We start from the raw sequence: 8,672 nt of genomic DNA, 5'->3' as shown, positions 1-8,672 counted from the left end.
CCTGAACACCAGTTTGTTTTTACAACTCTAGTTGGACCCTTCATAACTCTCAAGACTTGGTCTGTCTCAATAGTCACAATTCGGAGGTTCTAACAACACCTGAGAAGGGAAAAACCTTTCTCAATAGCTCCAGCAAAAATCTAGGGCCAATATCTCATTGGCTTATGCTGTGCGTAAACTTCTGGAATACAGATTTTCTGGACACAGCCAACCAATGACGTGGGTTTAAGGATTTCCTTCTTGTGGATGCTCTTATTGCTATTGTTATTCTTTCTCTCTCTCTTTCTTTATGCAATTTTAACTCTAAAAATGCTCCTCTTCCAGGAAGATGAATATTTGAAAATACAAATTATACTAAAAACTATAGGGAAGGGATGGGATAGGTGTAACTTTCCTGATACGAAAGATTCATATGGATAAAATGTACTCTTTGTGTATTATAATTTCATGTCAAAATTTTAGATTTTTCTGAACATATTTAAGCAAAATGATATACCTGTTAATTTTTTTTTCTACTCCAATAAGGTTTTAAACCATGAAGATTACTCTCTCCATGGAAGCAGGGGTGATCCTTTTGTTAAAACAAGTCGTCAAGGGTAATTGATGTTCTACTAGGTTTCAGCCTGCGGTGGCAGAGGGAGAAATAAGAATATGAGGCCTATTTTTGCCTCAACAGTTGAGTCTTGCTCCCTATGCTTTTGTTTTTGTCAGTTGAAATATATATTGTTCGCTTACTTGCTTATAATTATAAACTGTTCATTGTATGAAGTCAAGCAAACAGAATGAGGTTTAAAAAGTGCCTCTGAAGGTTATGAAAAATCCAATATAACATCAAAGTCTTTTCTTCTCATTTAAATGAAAAGTAAGAATTCCTTTTTACAACCCTGCAAATGTGATTAGTGTCAGTGAAGTGATACATTTATTATATGAGGCATAATTTCTGGTACCATTTATGATGACAGACCAATAATTAATTACTTTAGTTTCCACCAACCTCTTTCTAGCTGTGATTCAATAAAATTGGTTTTGGATTCTAAGTCACTCAGCTTTTGGTGGTGAGGTAATATTCTAGTGCAAGGAAGGAAAAAATTCTTTTTCTTTCTACCCTCTTGGGTTCCCCAGCTGGGGCCCTGTAAAATTAGACTGGCAAAGGAGGGATTAGCAAGAGACAAGCAAACAGTTTATTAGCATGTATATTTCACATACATATGGGAGTACCCAGCATATGAGCACAGCAGCCCTCCCTTATCCACCGGTTCACTCTCCAAGGTTTCAGTTACCCACAGTCAACTGCAGTTCAAAAATATTACTATAAATGGAAAATTCCAGAAATAAACAATTCATGTTTTAAATTGTGTACTATTCTGAGTAGTGTGATGAAATCTTGCGCAGTCCTGCTCTGTCTTGCTGGGGATGTGACTTACCCCTTGCCCAGTGTATCCATGCTGTATACGCCACCCACCCGTTAGTCACTTAGCCATCTTGGTTATCAGCTCGACTGTCGCAGCATGGCAGTGCTTGTGTTCAAGTAACCCTTATTTTACTTAATAATGGCCCCAAATGCAAGAGTTGTGATGCTGGCTATTTGGATGGCTATTTGGATATGCCAAAGAGGAGCCCTGAAGTGCTTCCTTTAAGTGAAAAGGTGAAAGTTCTTGAGTTAATATGGGGGAAAAAATGCCGAGGCTGCGAAGATCTACAGTAAAAACAAATCTTCTGTACGAGAAATTGTGAGGAAGATAAAAATCAAGAGATCGTCAGCAGTGGAATTCCTGAACCAAGCTACACTTTCTGTCTTTTAAAGCCTTTGTTATATGAGGACAAATTGCTTCCTGAAAGGTTCTACCACTCCATACTTCCACAAGTGGCGCATGAGAAAGCCTGCTTCATTCCGTCCTTGCCAATACTGAGTACTATCATCCGAAAGAAACATCTTTGTCAGTCTCATAGGAGGAAAAAAAAAATCTCATTTATATTTGCATTACTTTGATAATAAAAAAGCTAAACTTTTTCATATATGTGCTAGCCATTTGTATTTCTTTTTTAGAAATATCCTAAGTTCTTTGTCTACTTTTAAATTAAATTTCAGCTAGATATGGTATAATATTATAAAGTTTGAATTGAGTGTGTCAGGGGGAAGGAGATTTTTTCTTCTAGTAATTACGATTTAAATGAAAATCCTAGCTTTATAGAAAATCTTCTTTTGGAAGAATCATCATTGAAAAGTAAGTAAATAGCACATTTTTATTTAATTTTCTTTTGAGCGAGGAAACTTCGATTCCAACACGGCTTTGTCTGGTGTAGCAGACAAACCAGAAAGATTGAAAAACAGCATCGAGTATAATTAACTGAGAGTTTTCTTAATTCCCTGGAGAGAGTTAAATCACTGATAATTTAGTCCTTTTTAAAAAATTGGCTATTCTCTGAATCAGGGTGATCATTGATGGCCATAGTTTAGTTCAATCTATGAGAAAATGTCACCATATGGCTGACACAAGCACTTGGATCTCCTTCACAATGGTGACAAGAGGAAATGACATAATAAAAATGAGAGTTCAAAAAAACACTAGTGATTATTGCTAGTTCCTGCATGTATGTCTCACTGTCATCCAGATTATCCTGATTAAGTTTTCAAGCTGGGCCTGGTATTTTAAAAATACCCATTTTTATTGTAGAGTCAGGCTGATGAGAGGCAGCTTATTGTTCCAATTGTTTTCATAAACAGAGTGTGTTTGTGCTTTATCTGTAGAAATCTGAGCACTTCTGCCCTTTATGACCTCAACAGCTGGCAAGCCTTGGCCCACCTTGTCAGCATGTGCGTGGCAATCACCAGGACAGGAAGCTCTCCAACACACATGGGTCGCAGTTGGCCGTTCTTTCCAGGATCCTACGCAGTGTGGTTGACAATAAAATGCCCTGACCTGTTTGCGGCAGCCTTAGGCAGCAGAGCCCCACTCCCAGCAAAAGTTGATTTTTCTAGTGAACGTGTGCTTAATAATGAAAACAGTTTCTGTAAGCAAGTACATTACCTGAACAAGTGGACCGGTCACACACAGGGCCAACCCAACCTGGCTGGGACTATGCCCATCCCCCACACGATACATTCCAGGAGAGTCCTGACAGGGCTGTTACCCATACTTGCAGACCAATGAATAGTGAGAGCTTCTTAATGGGGGAAATAGTAAGATAAGTCTCAGCTGCTGATCCTATAGTGAAAGAATCCACGATTTAGTTATTTCCAAAGGAGTATAGGAAAACTATTTTTTGAGGAGCAAAATTTATTTCAAAATAGCCTTCAATTCAAACCATTTATAATTAATGCCCTTAAGGTTTTTCCATGCGGATACATACTCTTACTGGGCAATTTGGGACCATGCATACATGTTCCTGTTAAAATGAGTAAGGTGGAAAACTTCTACTCGATTAAGTTTTCCTTGCCAAATAAAACAGGACAACCAAAACAAAAAACAAAAAAAAAACAAAAAAACCCAAACAAACAAAAAAACAAAACCTCACAGATACATTCTGAGTAAAGAAGATTGCTTTAATATTTGAACTTTTCAAAGGTGAATAAGTATTCAGTTACCATTCTAGTTCAGGTTTCTGTAACTTTGATGTAATCTTATCTGGTCCAGTGACAGAAAGCTGGGACATTAAGGCATTTCTCCTCCTGCCTCTTTTAAAGAGTTAAGCCTGTCCCAGTTGATTAATTCTAGTGATGATAAAATTTACCAGCAGGGGGTGCTATCCCCTTAAATTTTCTTTCCTGGACCTTAAAGGTCATCCCAAAGGCTTTGTTTCTCCCAAAGCAAAGGCATTTTAAGTTCACCAAATAATTGAGGTCTCTGGGCAACGCACTGTCCAGATTGGGTATTATCCTAATGAGATGGGAGCGCTAGCTTTCATCCCCGCCTGCTCGTTTTTTTTTTTCCGGCAAAGGTCTACCCTAGGCCGCTGGCTCTCAAATGTCCACCTTTGGCCACAAGAGGACGGGAGAAGATAATGCAAATGGGTTAATTGAGGTCCAACACTTTTTATGGAACACCATTGCAACATATGCTATCCACTAATAGAAAATCAAGACATCTTTTCCCTTAAATCAAAACAATTTGCTTTTTATTATGTTTATAGATGATAAATGCTGTTTAAGGAAGATGGTCTTCAAACTTGAACTCATCAATCATAATTTACCTTCAAACTGCAGAGTCAAGGCACGGCATATTTGCTTTATATGTTCTTATATTCAGTTAACTTATTAGCAAAGCATTTTTTCAAGGCTTTTCTGCCTGTTTCATGTTCCTGTTTCTGTGCTTGGAGTACATCAGTCCACGATACGGACCTCCTGGGAGACCTGGCCGGTTTGCTCCAGGCTCGTCCAGGCAGCCATCCCCGCGAGAGCTGAGACTTGCTAAAGACACCGCCTGCTGCCGTCTTGAGCCTTGCTCGATGTGACAGTTCACTCTAGGGACACAGCTGCCATCGCCCCATTGGCTTTCCTGCCACTGAGATTCACAACCCTGCAGACTCAGCAGATCCTCCTGACCCAGCTGGTGGGGCTGTGACCCCAGCTCCCAAACCAGAACAACGGGATGGACCAGAACATGCTTCCAGAGCCCAAACTCCCAAGTTAGAACCCTCGGCTCTCCAAGCCCTGTGCCCCACCTCCATGGGAACTGGTATCTGATTCAAGCTTGCTTACTCTTCAAAACCCTCTGTTAAAAGAACAATGGACTAGGGTTCCGAAGAGCCAGCCTCCAGCCCTGGCCATACTTGTGTGGCTTAAACAAGGCACAGCGTCAGGCCTCACTCACGCTGAAGACCTTTCCATGTCTGAATCTCTCTAGGATTCGAAACGAAACCAGCTTAGCTTTTCTCCTCATTCACTGTTTTCCTCCAATGCCATTTCTGCTTTCTCCTTTTACTTCTTTCTATTCTACCAGCCCTTCCTCTATTATGGTTATCATAAAATATTCAAGAGACCCTTGACATACTAAAACAGTAACCCTCAGCCCTAGAGAGAGGTTAGAATCTAGGCTACTTTTAAAAATACAGAGCTCTGTAGCCCCCTCTCACCACAGACTTGCTGGAGTAGCTACCAGTATTTATACACACCTTTCTGGTGAATGGCCAGGGTTGAGAACTACTGAAGGGAGTGAATAGCTTCAAGAAGAGTGTAGTCTTTCGAAAAGAAAGGCTTAAATCTGAAGTAAATATAATATTTAATATAAATATTAAAAAGGAAAGGTTACTCCATTAAGGAAAGAAAAACTGGTTACAGGGAGAATTAAACCTTCTCTCCCTACTGATAAAATCTAGCAGAGATATATATTTTTTCTTTGATAGTTTTTCTCTTTGATGTTTTTCTTCTTTTTCTTTCCTCTCCTTCTCCTAGATAGAGAAGAGAGGTGGAGTAAATATCAGGTTGAAGAAGGCTGGGCTGGAAAGAGCTAGGGAGACTCAATTAAAATGGGAAACTAAGGACTGCAGGCATCATAACAAACCTAATGACACCCCAACTTGGCCACTGGCAACCCCGGGTGGCAGTGCAGGGGAGATTTTCAGCAGCACAGCATCTGTTCTCAGGTCTGGGGGAGTATTGACAAGTCACAGGAGTTCTCAGAAACTCTTACCCCTTCCATTATTCCAAAATCCTTTGCCTTAAAATCTGCCCTTTCCTAAATTTCCTTCCTTTCAAAATGATCCCTTCCTTCTGTTACTTCCCAAAGAAAATTTTACTCATTGGGACCTAATTACTGCTAAGACATAAGAACCTTGATTTGACAGTTGGTCATTAGTTACCATTACCATCTAGGAGACATTATGGATACTGGTATACACAAATGTCCCCAAGCGTTAGTATCTTACTAGATGTGGATAAATTAGAGAGGTATGGCTCTAGAGATGGTGAGAGGAAAATAGATTTTAGAAAGATGTAGGGGGTAAATATCAGTGATAAATTGGATATAAAGTGTGAGGGATAGGTAGATGTCAAGAATAACTCCTGGGTTTCTGGCTTATATAACTGGAATGAATTTGTCCAAATTTTGGAGTGTGCAATTTAATGATACTTAATCAGCCTTTACTATTCCTAAGCACCATAGGGGTTACAGAAACGAGTAAGACGATGACTGAAGTTAGTAGCCTGAAAAAGGACATTTGGGAGACTGTAATAAGTATTCCCCCGGCACGTATGTATTCTAGAAATTAGGCAGTTAATAGAACATGCCAATTTTAGATAATCACAAAGTAAAGTAGGTAGAGACAGAGTTAAGTTTTAGGATATATGCAAGACACTTGCATTTGTAATCAAATTCTGACCTTACATGAGTAAATGTTCCAAGCAAAATCACAGACCAGATACAAACGCCTAAAGCACACTTGACTAAAGGGATGGAGTGTTCAGTATTATGAAAGTTTGTTTTTACTTAGATGTATGGAATTGCTAAAGTCCCTTCTTGTGCTTTTGGGAGGGTTCAATTTAGTTTTAATTATACCCAGCAAGTAAGATTCTGTCCAATTTCGACTTTATCCGGGAGGGCTTGGGGGGATCACGGACACTATCTTACAAAAGGCTAAGGTTGCTGCTTTCGGTGCATCTCAAGGTGTGTGGCAAAGCCACTGTGTGTCCACTGACACCCAGCTGCTTCCACACACCTTCAGTTGAGTCCGAGTGAAATCAATTTCTGTTTGCGTTAATAGACTTCAGGGCCTTGCCTCTGCACCTGCAGAAGAAGAGCCACTTTTTAGCAAATCTGCAGGCGCACAGCCTTGCCATTGTCCAGCTTACTCCCCTTCCATACTGAATGACACAGAGCTCCTTAAACTGCTGATGCAAAACTGAAAGGCCAGGCTTTTTCTCAGCCGAAGCTTCTGCTGTTATAGCTATTGCTATAGTGAGTCTGATAACCAGGCATTTAATTCCTTTGGGTCTCAGTGTTGTCATCTGTAAAATGAAGGCATGTCATCTAATGTCACTACCAGTAGTTCTGGGATTCTGCCTGTGCTTTCCATCTAGTACTTCTTAGCTACTCTAAACCCTGTCTCTAGAATATACAGCCTTAAGTTATTTAAAAACATTTAAATTATTATCTAACAATTTACATTAAAATGTGCTCTCATAGAATCACAGAATAGTTAGAATGTCAGAGTGTTATGAATACTAGGCATAATAGCAATTTATTGGCTTAGTATAACCCAGAATTGATCAAAATAGTCACGTGGAAGGTGTTAAAACATACAGATTCCTGGGTTTCTTCATAGACCCACTGAATCAGAATCTCCAGCGAAACCAGACTAGGAAGCTACATTCTCCCTCTGGTTAAATACACAAAATATTCATTGTATAAGACTATAACTTCTTAGTGTATAAAGCTTGAAATTTTTAGTAGTGCTTGTCTCTAAACTACATCATCACTTCTGCCTCTGGGTTTGTTCATAGGTCACTTCCTGGTCTGAAATCTTCTCTCCCTTCATGTTAACAAAATCCTATCCATCAGTCAAAACCTTAGTCAAGTCCTATATCTTGACTAAATAACAGTTCATAATTATGTGCCAGGTACTGTGGAAGGCACCACTTCAAGCAATTGTCATGATAACCCTTTGTGTAGCTGAGGACATGGAGGCTTAGAGAAATTGAGACATCACTCTGCAAATAAGGGACAGACACTGCCTCATTGGGGCCTGGGGAGGGGACATTTATCTGCTACCCTCTACATAGACTCCTTTCTTTGATCACTGCACAGCACAGCTCCCAAGCGTCTCGCTTGTCTTTTTATTCCCCCAAATATACAGTCTGAACCCCACAAACAAGCCCTTACTTGTAGGTCTTGATAGTCTTTCCCATGTGTCTCCTATCTGTTCAACTAGATTTCAAATCCAGCAGAGTAAGGAGCCATTTTCTACAGGCTCACACAGTACGCTCCACTAATAATTGTCATTTTGATTAGACGTGTAGAACACATGTGAATCAAAAAATGTGCAAGATCATATTATGTTTATAGAACAATATCAAGCAACCAGAGAAACTAAGTTCAGCTTCAATATTTGTTCTAGAAATACATTTTTTATCCTACATGAATTTAAGGGTAGGGAGGAGATGGAGTAGTGGCAATCTCAACTGAAAGAGAACCATTTCTCAAAGACTATGCTTAAGTTCTTGGGCAACTTGGCTCACCGTACTTAATGGGATTGTTCTGACCCAGGAAATATGAAGATTTTGGTCTTATAAAATCTTTTTTTGTTGACTCAAATCAATTCCAGATGAGCAGAGCAATACAAGTACCCTTACGGAACTTACCCTGAAATGGCACACCTCTAATCTTTTAACACAGAATTGATCAGATGGATTTGTTGATGCAGTCACAATTTTGAGTTAGGCCATTTTATAAAATGGATGAAGTAAAGTGTGTTTTCCTTTGTCCTAGGGGAAAAAAATTTTTTTTCACTTATTGTTACTTACATGTTTACTGAAGAGTAATGCTGGCTTCAACATTAGTAACTAAAGTTAAATCTAGACAAACATTTGTAGATGGCTTCTGACTGGAACTGACTTCTATTAGAGGGCATTTAAGTTCTCCTAAATGGAAATTAAAGATATTTGCCAGAGTAAATGTGTGCAGTGTAATATTGGGAGATTTCTGCTAATGGTAAAATATGATCATCTTAATGGTCCT

Source organism: Rhinolophus sinicus, chromosome 17, assembly GCF_057876585.1.
Source record: "Rhinolophus sinicus isolate RSI-liver-muscle chromosome 17, RSI-T2T, whole genome shotgun sequence".
Taxonomy (NCBI): Eukaryota; Metazoa; Chordata; class Mammalia; order Chiroptera; family Rhinolophidae; genus Rhinolophus; species Rhinolophus sinicus.
This window is presented reverse-complemented; position numbering follows the sequence as displayed.